Consider the following 19,661-nt stretch of genomic DNA (forward strand, 5'->3'; position numbering starts at 1 on the left):
TGGCATTGGCCCTAGAAGCTAGCAGTCCAATGTCCCTTTGAGCATCCCTCATAAATAAGACTGCATCTTTAATATGGGCTAGAGTTAAGAATATAGTATCCTTATCCATATTATCAATTTGATCTGTCAGCTCATCTGTCCAAGCTGCAATTGCGCTACACACCCATGCCGACGCAATTGTCGGTCTTAGCACAGCACCCGTATGAGAATAAATACACTTTAAGGTAGTTTCTTGCCTGCGATCTGCAGGGTCCTTAAGGGCCGCTGTGTCAGGAGACGGTAGCGCCACTTTCTTGGACAAGCCCGTCAGGGCCTTGTCCACAGTGGGGGGTGATTCCCAAATCTCCCTGTCCTGCTTAGGGAAGGGGTATGCCATATAAATTCTTTTGGGGATCTGCGGTCTCTTTTCCGGAGTCTCCCAAGCTTTTCCAAAGAAATCATTTAATTCATGAGATGTGGGAAAATTAATAATCTGTTTCTTTTCCTTAAACATGTGTACCCTTGTGTCGGGGACCGAGGGTTCATCCTCAATATGCAACACATCCCTTATTGCCACAATCATACACTGAATGGTTTTAGTCACCCTAGGTTGCAATTTTACTTCGTCATAGTCGACACTGGAATCAGAATCCGTGTCGGTAGTAGTGTCTTGTGTTAAGGGACGCTTTTGAGACCCCGACGGGCCCTGTGAGTCGGTCCTATCCGAGGATTGACCCCCTGATGTCCCCCCTAATTCAGCCTTATCAAGCCTTTTATGTAAAGATGCCACACTTGCATTCAACATATGCCACATGTCCATCCATTCCGGAGTCTGCACAACCGACGGGGACACACCACTCATTTGCTCCTCCACCTCCTCCTTGGAGAAGCCTTCCGCTTCAGACATGTCGACACCACGTACCGACACCCCACACACACAGGGATTACCCTACAAGGGGACAAAACCCCAACCAGGCCCTTAGGAGAGACAGAGAGAGAGTATGCCAGCACACACCCAGCGCTTAATAACACTGTGGAAAAATATGACCAGATAGCGCTTTTTTATATAATAATATTCCAATTCCCACTCACTGCGTCGCCAATGTGCCCCCCTCCTCTTTTTTCCAGCCTGTGAAGTTCAGCAGGGGTGAGACCAGGGAGCCAGCGTTCAGCATGCAGCTTCTGTGGTGAAAAATGGCACTGGTTAGTGCTGAGGATCAAGCCCCGCCCAACCGACGGCGGGCTTCGGTCCCAGTGCTTTTTTTATTAAAATGGCGGGAGATTCTTGGATTTACTGCCTCCGCAGCCTAATCCATCTTAACATGCCCAGAAGTGAGGAATATTGCTGCCCAGGGCGCCCCCCCCAGCGCCCTGCACCCTTCAGTGCTGCTCTGTGTGTGTATAGTGGGAGCAATGGCACGCAGTTTACCGCTGCGCGCCTTACCTCATGAAGATCTGATGTCTTCTGCCGCCTGATGTCTTCTGCCTTCTCATACTCACCCGGCTTCTATCTTCAGCATCTGTGAGGAGGATGGCGGCGCGGCTCCGGGACGAACCCCAGGTGAGACCTGTGTTCCGACACCCTCTGGAGCTAATGGTGTCCAGTAGCCTAGAAACAGAGCCCAACCGTAAAGCCAGCCCTGCTTCTTTCTCCTCAGTCCCACGATGCAGGGAGCCTGTTACCAACAGGACTCCCTGAAAATAAAAAACCTAACAAAATTCTTTTAAAACAGAAAACTCTGGAATGCTCTCTGCCGTGTACCCTTTCTCCTCTGGGCACAGAATCTAACTGAGGTCTGGAGGAGGGGCATAGAGGGAGGAGCCAGTGCACACCCATAGTCAAAGTTCTTTTTAGGTGCCCTATCTCCTGCGGAGCCCGTCTATACCCCATGGTCCTTACGGAGTCCCCAGCATCCTCTAGGACGTAAGAGAAATATATAAATATCAAAGCCTGTTTTAGCTAAATTAGCTAATTCATATAGGGTGTAAATGGTTTCACCCATTGTAGGAAAAACAACAGTTTACAAATAATACACTTGTATATACTGCAGTTAAATAATATAGGCTAACTTACTAGACCACATTTAGTTAATTAATAGGAGACTCCTAGATGGAAATCGTCTCTTAAAGTTTGCAAATTTAAGTACCGGACAGCCGCATTGGCTAGTGCATTGTTGCCCCACTGAGCAAATAGGTTAATGAGCTGGAGAGTCCAGGATGAAGATATCCCCACAGATACGCATCTGTAAAGGGGGGTACCAACGGAGCGATGTTCACTTAATTTCTAAGTAATCTGACTAGATTGCTTAGAAATTAAGAACACATTGATCCTTGTGTAGGGGTGACAGCGATGCGCGGGCCCGCGCGTCGCTATCGCCGACTCTAGATTGGGTATGCATGCATGCCCAATCTAGTTAGATCGCTCATTTCACCGCTGGGTGAAATGAGCGGTCCCCCCATTCCCCTCCCCTCACTCAGCACACATCGTGCTGTGCTGAGCGGGGGGAGAGATTTGTGCTGAGCGGCCTGTGATAGATCGCTCAGCACACATCTCCGGGAGAAATCTCCTGTGTGTACCCCCTTTAGAGATCACTATATCTACCTAAATTTACCGAGTGCTGCCAAACCTGCTTGAAGTGTGGCGCTACAATGGCCGGAGGTGTGTGCAAGACAGCAATACATTGGGGATATTCTCATCCTGGACTCTCTTCTGCATAATACATCCGGCGGGAGAAGGAATGAATAACAATGGATCCACTGAGAGGTAGGGCAATTTAATTAAATAAATGAAAATGTTATACAATTTTCTTTTGTTACTTTATTGTTTTTGTTAGATATTGGAAAGGGTATTTGTGTGTCTGTTGTGTGGTCAGGGCATGATGGTGAGTGAGGGGTATATGTGTGTCTGTTGTGTGGTCAGGGCATGATGGTGAGTGAGGGGTATTTGTGTGTCTGTTGTGTGGTCAGGGCATGATGGTGAGTGAGGGGTATTTGTGTGTCTGTTGTGTGGTCAGGGCATGATGGTGAGTGAGGGCTATTTGTGTGTCTGTTGTGTCGTCAGGGCATGATGGTGAGTGAGGGGTATATGTGTGTCTGTTGTGTGGTCAGGGCATGATGGTGAGTGAGGGGTGTTTTTGTGTCTGTTGTGTGGTCAGGGCATGATGGTGAGTGAGGGGTATTTGTGTGTCTGTTGTGTGGTCAGGGCATGATGGTGAGTGAGGGGTATTTGTGTGTCTGTTGTGTCGTCAGGGCATGATGGTGAGTGAGGGGTATATGTGTGTCTGTTGTGTGGTCAGGGCATGATGGTGAGTGAGGGGTATTTGTGTGTCTGTTGTGTGGTCAGGGCATGATGGTGAGTGAGGGGTGTTTTTGTGTCTGTTGTGTGGTCAGGGCATGATGGTGAGTGAGGAGTATTTGTGTGTCTGTTGTGTCGTCAGGGCATGATGGTGAGTGAGGAGTATTTGTGTGTCTGTTGTGTCGTCAGGGCATGATGGTGAGTGAGGGGTATTTTAGTGTTTGAGGGATGCTATCTGAGTAGTAGTAGATAATAGCTTCTGTATACAGCATTGATTGACGGGCGAGAAGTATTCAAGTGGGTGGTGGGTAAGGTAGTGCGGCACAAGCAGCAGTACTTATACCTGTGCCTGCATAAAGGTGGTACGATATGTGCCCATCACCATAGGTGACTACTATCAGCCTACCAAAATGTGTTTGTGCGGGCAGGGGCATATGTATATATATATATATATATATATATATGTATGTATGAAGGGGGGAGGGACATTGAGGTGGCTAAAGGTAGGCGGTAGCTATGCCCATGATGGTGCTAGCCACACCCACTTTACAGGTTATTCCCCAAAGCACTGGCCACGCCCTCCTCATCATTAGTCCCACCCCTGTAATACTGACCACACCCCTTATGGTGGCACACAATAGGTCCTTCATAAATTTCAGCTCCAGGCCCATGTAGACCTTAATCTGGCACTGGTTGCACCAGTCCAGCCATGAGCACATGTATCCACCACTAACATATAGCAGCAGCCTCCTACCATTCTATTTATCCTCCCGGCTATATAGTAGCTGGTTCCCAAATGTTGGAGGAGGCAAGGGTTTTCATATCCATGGGGTATCAATGTTACACACACATTTACATACCTCCCAACATGACCCTCTCCAGGAGGAACAAAATGCTCTGCTCCTAGACTTTTCTTTTAATTTATGATTGCTGGCATCTGTGTTGAACAGGTTAATGGATAAGAAAGGTGTTTCACTACAGGTGCTGGCAATTATAAATTAAGAGGGAAGTCCAGGAGCAGAGCATTCTGTCCCTCCTGGAGAGGGTAATGTCGGGAGGTATGCATTTATGTTGCATGAATTACATTGTGCTGGAATATGAACATTCACTATAGTCACCACAGGGTTTGTGTCAAATACATTCCCTCAGCATTTTTCCTCCTACCGCAATCTAGTTTAACTTGTACCCCTGAGGTGCATGCTTCATGTATGCTGAAGCATGCTATTTCACACAGCTTTGGCAAGGAAAGGGTGGTCCATGCTTCAGCATCCCAAAGGAGCATCAAGAAAAAGCATGCTACATAGATTCACGGAGAGACAATCCCTTGTCCCCTCCCCCTGCCTCCACATCCCTCCTTCACCATTAGACTGGTAGTTTAACACAAGCCTTCCTTAGTGTAATATGCTTCACCAGCAGCCAAGCCCATTTTCTCTTGTCTCAGTCTCTTGCCATCACATTGCTTCTCACCTGCTGGAGAGCTTTCTTTATCTGTAGTGCACACTGCCTGGGCACCCCCATACTCCTCTTCTTCAACTTACCTGGAATTACCTAATCAACTACTGCATGAAACAGCATGTGACCGGTAAGAAAATGTATCCTTGCTCCTTTAAATGCATTTATTTCATGTCTGGCTATTCCTGTGTACACATGTCTAGCTCATCATTGTAGAGAAGCTGTCATTCACTTCTAGTACAGGGTTTGCTCATTCGCAGATAAGGGACTTCCCTGTCTGCTGCAAAGGTTGCAGTAAGTGTGTGAACACATGACACAGTACATACCAAGAGATCAGGTTCCACCTAAACATATGATTGGTAAGTCATTAATGCCTGTTATATCTCCAATCCATTTGGATAAACTGCAATCTAATCTGTTGGTGGTGGTGATATTATTGTGGATTTATGATGGGGAAAGAAAAAAAAAACTATTAAAAAGGTATTATTAAAGGTGTATCACAATTGTGATTGAAACATTCAACTATTCAATCACCCAGAAGTATTTCACACATATTACAGTCCTGTCACAAAAAGGGTTAAATAATGATTAACTTTTTATTTAAAAAAAGAAAAATCCAAATGTATAATTCTGGTATAGAACACACATATAGAAGGCATTTGGGATTCCCCAGGTTCCGTTATGAAGAAAAGAAGAAATGCTGTACAGTATATAATCCAGGGATTGGCATTATACAGTAGCCCAGGTGTAGCTGGGTGTAACTCCTCCTACAATGAGCAATCAGTGGATTCAGATCAGTAGTTCAGTAACCCAGCGTAACTTGCATCTGGTTTCTACTAACTATTATACAGTATATCAGATCGCTTAGCATTGTCTCATAATATAGGATCAATAAATACATTGACTTGTTATACATTTATTAGGCTATATGAGTTTATTTTTTTCTATTAAGTAATCTTTCTCAGCTCTTGGCTCTATCAATTTGGTTTCCCTAACATTGCATGCATTGTAATTTACAGACTATGATTCCTTATTAGCCAATGTGCCGAATCACAATGTGGTGTCTGTGCAATCAGATCACGTAAGCAGGATTTCCTAGCGGAGACTGGGAGAATCTCCTGTATTATTAAAACACAAATAGCTGAATGAATTAAAGACAGCTTCTTTTATCTGGACCTAATGTTACTGCAACAGATAAAATAAGGAATATTAAAATGACAATGTTAGAAAAATGAAACTGTTAGATGCAATTTTCCATTAGCTTTACTATATATAGCCTAATATGTATAAAGCCAGTGATAAGGAAGGTGATTCCAGGGTTTCCTGCTGCCGGTCTTGTGCTGTTCTCTGTCAGGTGCGGTAACCATGGAGAGAGCTTGAACAAAAACCAGAAGAAGGGAGGGTGGGGTATTGGATTCCAGAACTCCTCTAAAAACATGCGCTTCTATTTCTACAAGCATCATGCTGACATGACTACTCTCCGCTCACCCTAACCCTGACCCTGTAACTGATCCCTTACTGTGAGCTAAAGGGAATTTATTATTCTCTGCAATTTTTTCCCAAGGCATTTTCTACAGTTTACAGTGTGTGAAAAATCTGAATAACATGCAATGCTATTTTATTTTTAAAGAGTACACATTGTCTTCATTCTGAGTATTTTGCATGCACAACTTTGACCTTAAGTGCCCAGGAAAGGCGTGGTTCTGGTGCTACCATTAATTAGATGACCTTCTATTACTTAACAACTTAGGGTCATCTGCAAACTTCACTGTGTCCTAAGGCTGAGGCCACACGTCGCGTTTTATCCCATTCAGCGGGATACGCTTTGCAGGAAGGAGCCTGCACATGGGCTCCTATCTGGCCGTCCACACATCTGGTGGCGCTGCATCCACCAGACCCAACCGCAGCATGCGAAGGTTGAGCCGGATGACCAGATTACAAGGAGAACACATACAAATGAATGTATGTGTTCACACAGTGCGGCTCTGCCGCACTGTGTTCTAGTTGAAATCCGGCGATGCCGCATATGTGTGATCCGAAAACTCCCCTTCCTACCGAGCATGTCCCGGTAACGTGATGTGGGGCCCCAGCCTAAAGTCAAAAAGGCACCTATCCGTCCCTCTCTGTCTTGGGATACACCCTGGGATTGATGTACACACCCTTTAAGTAAATAATAACATAACATTTCAGAGAAGTCACCCAAAAGCATGTAGATGTTTGGAAGGGATCAGGAGTGTGATGCCGGTGGTCACAAAACGATGCCGGCATCCTGATGTTCACGATCCTGACAGGGGTGAGGTAAGTACTATACCTCACCCTAACCCTCCCTTACCGCAGCATAATCCTAACCTCTCCCCTTGGTACCTAAAACTAATCCCTCCCCTTTCCACAGCCTAACCCTCACCCACCCCCCTTAGTACCTTACCCCCCCTCCCCGCAGATCAACCCTAACCCCCTCTGCCGCCCTGCAGCCTAATCCTATCCCTACCGGCTATACTTTCCTTTGGAATCCAAGCTGTCGGTATTGTATTTTGGTGTCTCTGTTCTGATAGCTGTCTGGATTCCAGTGTTTGTATTTTGGCTGCTGAGACCCCGAGCACGTATACCGTTTGGAAGTGTAGAATTTTTTTACCAAAAGTAAAGTAGCTCAATTTTGAGTAGCTGTAGAGAGGCTGCCAGTAATGCTTAATATTACCTTTACAAAGTAATTTAAGTAAAACCAATATGGGGGTCTATTCAATTAGTGTCGGAATTTCCGACAACTCGGGAAAAAAGGCACTTTTTCGCCTTTTTTTTTTAGGTCAAATCTGGATTCGACCTATTTAATTCCAGTGCCGTTTTACCGATTTGACGGAAAGCAGGTGGATCAGCGAATTTGCCTGCCGATACACTTGTTTTGTTGAATTGCGGTTATTTCCAACAGGTTTTTGGCCCGTTTTTGACGATGCTGATACAACTTTAAAAAAAGCCAGATCGGCATTGTCAAAAACGGGCAAAAACTTTTCTGAAATGCCTGCAAATGGAATAGTGAAGTGTCGGATCCTGTCATTGAATTATACCATACTTGCCTACCTGACTCTCTCCATGAGGGAGAAAATGCTCTGTTCCTGGACTTTCCTGGTAATGTATGATTGTCAGGTGATCGCTGGTGAGCGAGTTAATTGATAAGAAAGGTGTTTCACCACAGGTGATGGCAATCAAACATTACCAGGAAAGTCCAGGAACAGAGCATTTTCTCCCTCATGGAGAGGGTCAGGTAGGCAAGTATGAATTATACTCCATGATCTCCAAAACTCAAAGCACACTTCTATTATCCATTATTAATATAGAAAACCTCCTAACATGACCCATTTCAGGAGGAACAAAATGCTCTGCTCCTGGACTTCACTCTTAATTTAGGATTGCCGACACCTGTTTTGAACAGGTTGATAACAAAGGTGTTTCAACACAGGTGATGGCAATCATAAATTAAGGAAGTCCATGATCAGAGCATTCTGGCCCTCCTGGAAAAGGTCATGTTGGAAGGTATGATATAGTTCCAACGTAGTTCACTTTGCTGTGCAGAGACTGTTTTGTGCACGTCATCAATTTAAAGGATAACATTTCTCTGACGTCCTACTGGATGCTGGGGACTCTGTAAGGACCATGGGGAATAGCGGCTCCGCAGGAGACTGGGCACAGCTAAGAAAGATTTAGGACTACCTGGTGTGCACTGGCTCCTCCCACTATGACCCTCCTCCAGACCTCAGTTAGAATCCTGTGCCCGGCTGAGCTGGATGCACACTAGGGGCTCTCCTGAGCTCCTAGAGAGAAAGTATATTTTAGGTTTTTTATTTTACAGTGAGATCTGCTGGCAACAGACTCACTGCAGCGAGGGACTAAGGGGAGAAGAAGCGAACCTACCTAATTGGTGGTAGCTTGGGCTTCTTAGGCTACTGGACACCATTAGCTCCAGAGGGATCGACCGCATGGAACCGGCCATTGATGTTCGGTCCCAGAGCCGCGCCGCCGGCCCCCTTACAGAGCCAGAAGCAAGAAGAGTCCGGAAAATCGGCGGCAGAAGACATCAGTCTTCACCAAGGTAGCGCACAGCATTGCAGCTGTGCGCCATTGCTCCTCATGCACACTTCACACTCCGGTCACTGAGGGTGCAGGGCGCTGGGGGGGGGGGGGGGCGCCCTGAGCAGCAATAAAAACACCTTGGCTGGCAAATATATCACAATATATAGCCCCAGAGGCTATATATGTGATAAATACCCCTGCCAGAATCCATAAAAAAGCGGGAGAAAAGTCCGCAAAAAAGGGGCGGAGCTATCTCCCTCAGCACACTGGCGCCATTTTCTCTTCACAGTGCAGCTGGAAGACAGCTCCCCAGGCTCTCCCCTGTAGTTTTCAGGCTCAAAGGGTTAAAAAGAGAGGGGGGGCACTAAATTTAGGTGCAATATTGTTTATACAAGCAGCTATTGGGGGAAAAAATCACTCAGTTATAGTGTTAATCCCTGCATTATATAGCGCTCTGGTGTGTGCTGGCATACTCTCTCTCTGTCTCCTCAAAGGACTTTGTGGGGTCCTGTCCTCAGTCAGAGCATTCCCTGTGTGTGTGCTGTGTCTCGGTATGGCTGTGTCGACATGTGGGATGAGGAAGGTTACGTGGAGGTGGAGCAGAGGCCGATAAATGGGATGTCGCCCCCTGGGGGCCGACACCAGAGTGGATGGATAGGTGGAAGGTATTAACCGACAATGTCAACTCCTTACATAGAAGGCTGGATGACGTAAAACAACTGTGGGACAGCCGGCTTCTCAGCCCGCGCCTGCCCAGGCGTCTCAAAGGCCATCAGGGGCTCAAAAAAGCGCCCGTTACCTCAGATGGCAGACACAGATGTCGACACGGAGTCTGACTCCAGTGTCGACGAGGTTGAGACATATACACAATCCACTAGGAACATCCGTTACATGATCTCGGCAATGAAAAATGTGTTACGCATTTCTGCATGAACCCAAGTACCACATAAAAGGGGTTTTATTTTTGGGGAGAAAAAGCAGCCAGTGTTTTGTTCCCCCATCAGATGAATGAATGAAGTGTGTAAAGTAGCGTGGGTTCCCCCGATAAGAAACTGGTAATTTCTAAAAAGTTACTGATGGCGTACCCTTTCCCGCCAGAGGATAGGTCACGTTGGGAGATATCCCTTAGGGTGGATAAGGCGCTCACACATTTGTCAAAAAAGGTGGCACTGCCGTCTTAGGATACGGCCACCTTGAAGGAGCCTGCTGATAAAAAGCAGGAGGCTATCCTGAAATCTGTATATACACACTCGGGTTATATACTGAGACCTGCAATTGCCTCAGCATAAATAGTGCTGCTGCAGCGTGGTCTGATACCCAGTCAATTATATTAATACTCTAAGACAGGGATAATAGTTTGCTAACATAGAGCATATTAAAGACGTCGTCTTAGATATAAAGGATGCACAGAGGGATATTTGCCGGCTGGCATCCAGAATTAATGCAATGTCCATTCTGCCAGGAGGGTATTAGAAACCCGGCAGTGGACAGGTGATGCTGCCTATAAAAGGCACATGGGGATTCTGCCTTATAAGGGTGAGGAATTGTTTGGGGATGGTCTCTGGGACCTCGTATCCACAGCAACAGCTGGGAAGAAAAATTTTTACCTCAGGTTTCCTCACAGCCTAAGAAAGCACTGTATTTTCAGGTACAGTCCTTTCGGCTTCAGAAAAGCAAGCGGGTCAAAGGCGCTTTCTGCACAGAGACAAGGGAAGAAGGAAAAAGCTGCACCAGCAGCCAATTCCCAGGATCAAAAATCTTCCCCCGCTTCCTCTGAGTCCACCGCATGACGTTGGGGCTCCACAGGTGGAGACAGGTGCGGTACGGGGTCGTCTCGGATACTTCAGGGACCAGTGGGCTTGCCCACAGGTGGATCCCTAGGTTCTGCAAATAGTATCACAGGGATACAGGCTGGAGTTCGAGGCGACTCCCCCTCGCCGTTACCTCACATCAGCCTTGCCTGCTGCCCTCGGAGAAAGGTAGTACTGGCGGCAATTCACAAGCTGTACTTCCAGCAGGTGAAATCAAGGTACCCCTCCTTCAACAAGGCCGGGGTTACTATTCCAAAATGTTGTGGTACCGAAACCAGACGGTTCGGTGAGACCCATTCTAAAATTGAAAGCCTTGAACACTTATATACGAAGGTTCAAGTTCAAAATGGAATCGCTCAGGGCGATTATTGCAAGCCTGGAGAATTTCATGGTATCACTGGACATCAAGGATGCTTACCTGTATGTCCCTATTTACCCTCTTCACCAGGAGTACCTCAAAATTATGGTACAGGATTGTCATTACCAATTCCAGACGTTGCCGTTGGTCTGTCCCCGGCACCGAGGTATTTACCAAGGTAATGGCCGAAATAATTATCCCGTACTTAGACGATCTCCTTATAAAGGCGAGGTCCAGGGAGCAGTTGTTCGGCGGAGTAGCACTGTCTCGGGAAGTGCTACAACAGCACGGCTGGATTCTGAATATTCCAAAGTCGCAGCTGGTTCCTACGACGCGTCTACTGTTCCTGGGTATAGTTCTGGACACAGAACAGGAAAAAAGGGTTTCTCCCGGAGGGGAAGTCCAAGGAGTTGTCGTCTCTAGACAGAGACCTCCTAATACGTATACAGGTGTCGGTGCATCAATGCACGCGAGCCCTGGGAAGGATGGTAGCTTCTTACGAAAAAATTCCATTCGCCAGGTCCCATGCAAGGATTTTCCAGTGGGATCTGTTGGACAAGTGGTCCGGATCGCATCTTCAGATGCATCGGCGGATAACCCTGTCTCCAAGGGCCAGGGTGTCGCTGTTGTGGTGGCTGCAGAGTGCTCATCTTCTAGGGGGCCGCAGATTCGGCATACAGGACTGGGTCCTGGTGACCACGGATGCCAGCCTTCAAGGCTGGGGGGCAGTCACACAGGGAAGAAACTTCCAAGGCTATGGAAAAGTCAGGAGACTTCCCTACACATAAATATTCTGGAACTAAGGGCCATTTACAATGCCCTAAGTCAGGCTAGACCCCTGCTTCAACACCGGCCGGTGCTGATCCAGTCAGACAACATCACGGCGGTCGCTCATGTAAACCGACAGGGCGGCACAAGAAGCAGGATGGCGATGGCAGAAGCCACAAGGATTCTCCGATGGGCGGAAAATCATGTGTTAGCACTGTCAGCAGTGTTCATTCCCGGAGTGGACAACTGAGAAGCAGACTTTCTCAGAAGACACGACCTCCACCCGGGAGAGTGGGGACTTCATCCAGAAGTTTTCCAAATGATTGTACACCGTCGGGAAAGGCCACAGGTGGACATGATGGCGTCCCGCCTCAACAAAAAGCTACAAAGATATTGCGCCAGGTCAAGGGACCCTCAGGCGATAGCTGTGGAAGCTCTGGTAACACCGTGGGTGTACCAGTCGGTGTATGTGTTCCCTTCTCTGCCTCTCTTACCCAGGGTAATGAGAATAATAAGAAGGAGAGGAGTAAGAACTATACTCATTGTTCCGGGTTGGCCAAGAAGAGCTTGGTAACCAGAACTCCAAGAAATGATTTCAGAGGACCCATGGCCTCTGCCGCTCAGACAGGACCTGCTGCAGCAAGGGGCCTGTCTGTTCTAAGACGTACCGCGGCTGCATTTGACGGCATGGCGGTTGAACGCCGGATCCTGAAGGAAAAGGGCATTCCGGAGTAAGTTATCCCTACGCTATTTAAAGCTAGGAAAGAAGTGAACGCAAACCATTATCACCGCATATGGTGGAAATATGTTGCGTGCTGTGAGGCCATGAAGGCCCCAAAGGAGGAATTTCAGCTAGGTCGATTTCTGCACTTCCTACAGTCAGGGGTGACTATGGGCCTAAAACTGGGTTCCATTAAAGTCCAGATTTCGGCTCTGTCGATTTTCTTCCAAAAAGAACTGGCTTCACTGCCTGAAGTTCAGACATTTGTCAAGGGAGTGCTGCATATTCAGCCCCCTTTTGTGCCTCCAGTGGCACCGTGGGACCTCAACGTGGTGTTGGGTTTTCTAAAGTCACATTGGTTTGAGCCACTTAAAACCGTGGATTTAAAATATCTCACGTGGAAAGTGGCCATGCTTTGGGCCTTGGCTTCGGCTAGGCGTGTGTCGGAATTTGCGGCTTTGTCATGTAAAAGCCCCTATTTGATTTTCCATATGGATAGGGCAGAATTGAGGACTCGTTCCCAGTTTCTTCCTAAGGTGGTATCAGCTTTTCACTTGAACCAACCTATCGTGGTGCCTGCGGCTACTAGGGACTTGGAGGACTCCAAGTTACTGGACGTAGTCAGGGCCTTGAAAATTTATGTTTCCAGGACGGCTGGAGTCAGGAAAACTGACTCGCTATTTATCCAGCATGCACCCAACAAGCTGGGTGCTCCTGCTTCTAAGCAGACTATTGCTCGCTGGATTTGTAGCACAATTCAGCTTGCGCATTCTGCGGCTGGCCTGCCGCAGCCTAAATCGGTAAAAGCCCATTCCACGAGGAAGGTGGGCTCTTCTTGGGCGGCTGCCCGAGGGGTCTCGGCTTTACAACTTTGCCGAGCTGCTACTTGGTCAGGGGCAAACACGTTTGTAAAATTCTACAAATTTGATACCCTGGCTGAGGAGGACCTGGAGTTCTCTCATTCGGTGCTGCAGAGTCATCCGCACTCTCCCGCCCGTTTGGGAGCTTTGGTATAATCCCCATGGTCCTTACGGAGTCCCCAGCATCCACTACGGACTACGAGAAATAGATTTACCGGTGAGTAAAATCTTATTTTTTTCCATGAAGTCTATTGGGGTACATACACACTTGCAGGCAGCGACGGAGCAGCGTAGGGGGGCCATGCTGCATTCGGCAGCATGGCATCGCTAGGGACATCCCCAGATTGAGCTGCATGTAAAGACGGCGGTGGATGTCACTAGCGACCTGCGGGAGCCACATCGCCAGCGATGTAGTGGGTACACATTAGGATGATTTGAACGATTTGTCCTAACGATTTGTCGTTATCAGGCAAATTGTTCAAATTGTCATCTAATGTGTACCCAGCTTTAGTGTGCCTTGGGGATCAAAAACCCTTGTTTAGTAGAAACAGCAATGCCTTCCCTACTGTGGAGTGATACAGTTTAGCTTGGTAGCACTGGGTAACAGATATTGCATTACAACGCAGACTTTCCTCTAACCCGCCCCCTAACTTCATTTGGTGTTACCTTATCTGCAACTGTTAGCTCTGTCCGGTCTGCATCCACACACCAGCTGCTCCAACTGTACAGTAAGCAGCTTGGTGATGATATCACAGGATCGAGACATGTAGTTCTCCTCTACAATCGTTTCTTATAGTCGCACTTCCCTCCACATTTGAGTTACAGCCTTTGTAAAAGGTTAGTATCATAAGACAGGCACATTTATCAAGTAGAAAGGAGAGGTGTGTATATACACGTATATTTATGCAAGACCCCACCACTAGGAGTGCAAATTTAATATAAAACATGTACAATATCAACCACAATATGCATAAAGGTCATCATTTAAATTTATTCACAAATATGGTTTAATAAAATAAATAAATCATTACATTTGACCACATATAAGCATGTTAATTAATGGCCCTTAGTACCACACTGCAATCAGTTTTAAGTGTCCCAGGACCATAGTCCAGCCCAGTGAAGACAATTGCAGTCCTGCACATATGCATATAGGTTACGTTTTGTAGTGTATTAATCAACATCGTTCTCGCCACTTCAATAGTATTGCTCTTCTCCACATAGTATCAGAAGTCTTCGCTAGTGGTCTTTTCCATACATGGGACTGGGTTAGAGCAACTGCTTGTCACATGGGGGGAAGAGCAAGCACCCAATTAGATGTTAAATAGGTTCTCCAATCAATACTCCTATCCCCGGCTGCAGTCTGTTTGCAAAGGATGTTTTTCTGTGTCCAGGTTCTCTGCTATCAATGCTTCAAAACTGGTATCAGATCTCCACTCCAGCACTCTGTATTCTGCGGTGGTCCTACTGGTAATTGCCTGTGCAGGACCTCCGTTACCTGCAGTATTTGGTTTGTCATGGTATATGAAGATATAGGAAATAGCGGATGGTAGTCATGGTTATCAACAGCTCACCCTAACCGGTTTCTTCATCAGTAAGTGTGGTGACGGTTTCATTAGAAAATTATTAAGTAAATATTATCGTTACTACTATTATTAAAATACTTTATAGGACCCCTGGAGGCTAAATTCCCAGCTATCAACCATAGAGGTAAGTTACATTGTTTAGTGTTCTCCTTGCATTTCAATGCAATGCTGTTAAAACATTTAGGGGGGAGGGGGACACTCTAGGGGGGTATATTTACTAAAGCGCAGGTTTTCAGAAGCGGAGATGCTGCCCATAGCAACCAATCAGATTCTACTTATCATTTATCTAGCACCTTCTACAAGATAGTAGTTTTAATTGGTTGCTATGGCCAACATCTCCAATTCTGAAAACCTGCGCTTTAGTAAATATACCCCTATTACAGAATGCTGAAGCTCCAGTCCTCCACATTGTTAGAACTCCTGTTTAGAAATCCCCATATCCACATAGCATAGCAAAAAGCAGCTTTCTGCAGAGAAACAAAGCATGGTGAACTTATTTAGCTATGGGGGTGATTCAGACCTGATCGCTGGTCTGCAAACTTTGCTGTCCTGTGTTTAGATAGTCGCCACCTCCAGGGAGAGTGCAAATTCGCCGTGCACGTGTGCGATCCTATTCGTACGCCAAGCTGCAAAGATCCACTTTGTGCAGTCTCTGCGCAGCCCAGGACTTACTCCTACAGTGCGATGAGAACACGTTGATCGGGGCTAGAGCTGATATCAGATGCTCTCCCTGAAAACGCCTGGACACTTCCAATAAACGGTCAGTTACCACCCACAAATGGCTTCCTCCTGTCAATCACCTTACGAACGCCCGTGCGATCAGATTTTTTCGCACCATCCCTTCTGCTGCGGGGTACACTTGGCTCCACAAGGAAATACATCAGGGTGTAAAGTAAAATCTTGATCCGAGGCACCAACAGGCTCAAAGCTTTAGACTGTTCCCAAGATGCACAGCGCCGCCTCCTCTATAACCCCGCCTCCTTGCCAGAGACCTCAGTTTGTAGTTGGTGCCTGCAGTAGCAGGTCATTTAACAGGGGAGTTGCCTCAGGCAGCCTAATTCTTAGCTTTAGTTTCAACAAAAAAGAAGAGGACTAATACCAGGGCTGCAGTAGGCTGTGTCTGAGGACGTCCCTGCAGCAGCTCCATCACCCCCAGCGGACACTGTATACTCCTGCGCCGCAGTTGCCGGGTCACTACAGCGGAGGTGCCGGCTTTTCTTCCTCTGTGAATCACACACATGCTGTCTCCCGGATCGCGGGGCCGCTGTCAAGGGGAGGTTAGGGGCTTCTGTGCCCACGCTGTACACCGCAATCCCGCGCGACCGTGGACACAGATTACTGGGCTGCTGTTCCACTAGCCACAAGGGTGTTTTTACGGGGGCACAGGTCAGGGGGGACTTTTGGACCATTACCCCCTGTTTCTTATCACTGCCCGCATGCCCGGTGGGGATGGCAGCAGGGGGAGTAGGCTGGACCTGAGGCCCCTCCCCACAGCCCCAGGGTGCCATTTCTGTAATGTTCCCGCCTTGGAGCTGCATATCTCCCTCACTCCTGATCAGCGGCCATTACAGGTGGAGCTGAGCTGTTTATAGGACTGCTAAGGCAAATCCTCCTCTGTGGAACCGCCTGACTGCCAGTGCTGTGCTTCCTACAGGACACTTGAGTATTCTACCTGTCACTGCGACTGTGCTAGTTAAGAAAGAGTGCATACTGTCAGGGTTGTGTGGTACAAACACCCTGTGATATACATCCAGTGCCTACTGCATTTGTTATATCTATTATTATCACATATAGCCATACTGAGTATTACTTTGTATTGCTAGTCCAGTGCAGTTTATGGTACATAATTTCTGCATGGTACGTTTGTGATTATATACGTGTGTGTGCATGTAGCTGCTGTGTGGTTGCCTTATTGCAGGGTATTTCACTCAGCGTGCTATTCCTATATTACTATACCTGTGGGGGCCAAGTGTTTCAGGTTTTTTTCTGATAATATAGGTTTGTTTCACACGAGATGCTACTGGAGTATTTTATTTTTGTGAATTATAGTCAACATATGTTCTATTCCTATTGAACACTCGGTCTGTGCCAGCTTCGGCTGTTTCTCTGAGCGTTCTTATTAGGTATAGTGCAGCTACAAAATTATAAATATCTTTTTGTACTGGGTTGCCCATTACTGTGCGCATTGTTATGTCTGCTTCACGTGGCAACGACGTTGGGGCCTCTCCCACACTGCGTGGTAGTGAGGCCACTGATGGCATGGAAGATAATTTAGCAGCTGAGAGTTCAGGTTCAGGGGCTTCCCTGCCCCCCCAGTGGGTCAGTAGCGCTCGGGGCAACTCAAGATCCACCTTGGGCTACATTTCCCACATTGTTAAACACGCTTGTAACTAATTTAATGCCCCCTGTGGGACCACCTGTGCCGCTATCATAGATAAGGGGCCCCGCTGTGAACCCGCCATGGGCGGATCAGCTTTCCACTCAGTTACAGCATTTGAACCGATCCATGTCCAAATGTAAGGGTCACTCTCGCCCGCATAAGACTAAGTCATCTTCTAAAAGGGCCATTACCTCCTTCCGATCCGCGGCCTTAACTGACATGTCCTCTGAGGAGGACGGTGCTTATACTGACCCCTCGGACACTGACGCTGATGTTTCAGATGGGGAGGGGAAATCGTCCGTGGATGTCTCGGATTTGATTGAGGCGATTCGGCTCATTCTTCAGGTGGCTGATCACTCTGAGCCTGAGACGGTCTCCAAGAACCCTGATAGGTTTAAGCGTAAGAAGGTGGTTAAGCAGGTTCTACCCTACTCTAAACACCTGTTTGACATACATCAGGAATCCTGGGAAAATCCGGGGACAAAGTTTACACTGAATAAGAGACTGTTGGCTCGATATCCTCTCTCTGCAGAGGTGTGTAAAAATTGGGAAACCCCTCTGCCTGTAGATTCTCATGTGGCGCGTATGGTTGTTTCCTCTGCCCTGCCGTAACTACCGTCACCTCTCTGAAGGAACCGACGGATCGTCAGGTGGAGGGCTGTTTACAAGCGATTTATACCCTTTCTGGGGCTGTTCAAAGGCCAACTATTGCAGCGACTTGGACTGCTGAAGCTGTTGAGGCGTGGGCTCAGGAACTTGAGGTGGAACTGCCTTCTGATGTTTCTGAGCATACTCGACAATGTCTCTCGTATATTGCCACGGCTTCTCTGTACCTTAAGGAGGCGGCCTCCGATGCCGGGGTGCTCGCGGCCAAGGCTGCTACTGCATCCGTTTTGGCCAGACGAATCCTTTGGTTGAGATCTGGTCAGTGGATTTGGATTCCAGAAAAACCCTGGAGGTTCTTCCTTTCAAGGAAGACATTCTCTTTGGAGAAAATCTCGATAAGATTGTGCCTGACCTGCCTACTGCTAAAACAGCCTGCCTGCCTAGTACGGCTCCTTCCGCACAGAAGGCTAAAAGTACTTTCCCTCAGCCCTTTCGTACTCCAGGTAAAGCAAAAGGTCAGGCGTACCCAAAGCAAGCCCGTGCTTCCAGACCTGCCAAGCCCAGACCGAAGCGTGCTTGGGCCGCCCGTCAGCCAGCTTCAAAAACTGATAAGCCTGCCGCATGACGGGGCGGGCCTGCCCCTGGGGGTTCCCAGGGTAGGGGGGCGGCTTCTAGGTTTTACCTAGGAATGGTTGAAGACCACTTCAGATACCTGGGTGAGGGAAGTCTTTGCTCGAGGTTACGCCATACCCTTCAAGAATCGCCCCCCCCCCCCCTCATCGGTTTTGCCTAACAGATATGCCTCTGGATCCAGCAAAAGCAAACACGTTGCGCTCGGTGGTACATTCCCTCCTGTCCACAGGAGTGGTGGTACAGGTGCTTCTGGCTCAGAGGGGCAAGGGGTTCTAGTCCCGAAACCGAATGGGTACTCGCGGCCCATTCTCAATCTGAAGTCCTTGAACAATCGTGCAAATTTCCAAGTTCCGTATGGAAACGCTGCGCTCTATTGTTCTGGCCATGGAGCCTGGGAACTATATGGTCTCCCTGGACATACAGGATGCCTACCTATATATTCCTATTGCGGTATCTCATCAGCAGTACCTGCGGTTTGCAGTGGGCAACCTTCATTACCAATTTCGGGTGTTACCTTTTGGTTTGACAACGGCTCCGCGAGTTTTCACCAAGGTTATGGCGGTCATGACTGCCATGCTACGCCGTCAAGGGGTCAGGATACTACCATACCTAGACGATTTGTTAATCCTGGCGAGTTCTCCAGCACTTCTCCTGTGTCATCTCGATTTGACAATCCAGTGCATGGAAGCCCACGGATGGCTGATCAGCTGGAAGAAATCCTCCCTGGTTCAGGCTCGGAGCATGGTGCACCTGGGAGCGTTATTGGACACCCACAACCAGCGGTTGTTCCTGTCTCAGGAGAAAGACCTGAAGCTTCGGGACAAGATTCGATGCTTCTTATCTCGTCCGCAAGTGTCGATTTCATTTGGCAATGCAAGTGCTAGGTTTCATGGTGTCGGCTTTCGACATGGTGGAGTATGCTCAATTCCATTCTCGCCCTCTGCAGAAGTTGATTCTGTCCAAGTGGGACGGTCTGCTTCACCGGTTAAGATCTCACATGATCTCCCTATCTCCGGAGGTCCGTCTTTCACTGAGCTGGTGGCTTAAGCACCAACGATTGGGCAGGGGCCATCCCTTCTGGATATCCGACTAGGTCCTGCTGACGACGGATGCCAGTCTGCGAGGTTGGGGCGCAATGTTGGAACAACAC

At 47.7% G+C, this 19,661-nt stretch overlaps 1 protein-coding gene across 4 annotated transcripts in view; it reads left to right on the top strand.

The window, feature by feature from the left end:
* The first annotated feature begins 4,561 nt into the window (after positions 1 to 4,561).
* Positions 4,562 to 19,661, top strand: part of SEMA4B (semaphorin 4B) — a 379,025-nt gene continuing 363,925 nt past the window's right edge. For 3 of the 4 annotated variants that reach the window (XM_063925829.1, XM_063925830.1, XM_063925828.1), the window contains exon 1: positions 4,562 to 4,856. The gene's annotated coding sequence lies outside the window, so the exon portion shown is untranslated. Of the gene's footprint in view, positions 4,857 to 4,937; positions 5,086 to 19,661 lie in introns of those variants that run through there. The other variant, XM_063925831.1, reaches the window with a different exon arrangement.

This window comes from Pseudophryne corroboree, chromosome 6, assembly GCF_028390025.1.
Source record: "Pseudophryne corroboree isolate aPseCor3 chromosome 6, aPseCor3.hap2, whole genome shotgun sequence".
NCBI lineage: Eukaryota > Metazoa > Chordata > Amphibia > Anura > Myobatrachidae > Pseudophryne > Pseudophryne corroboree.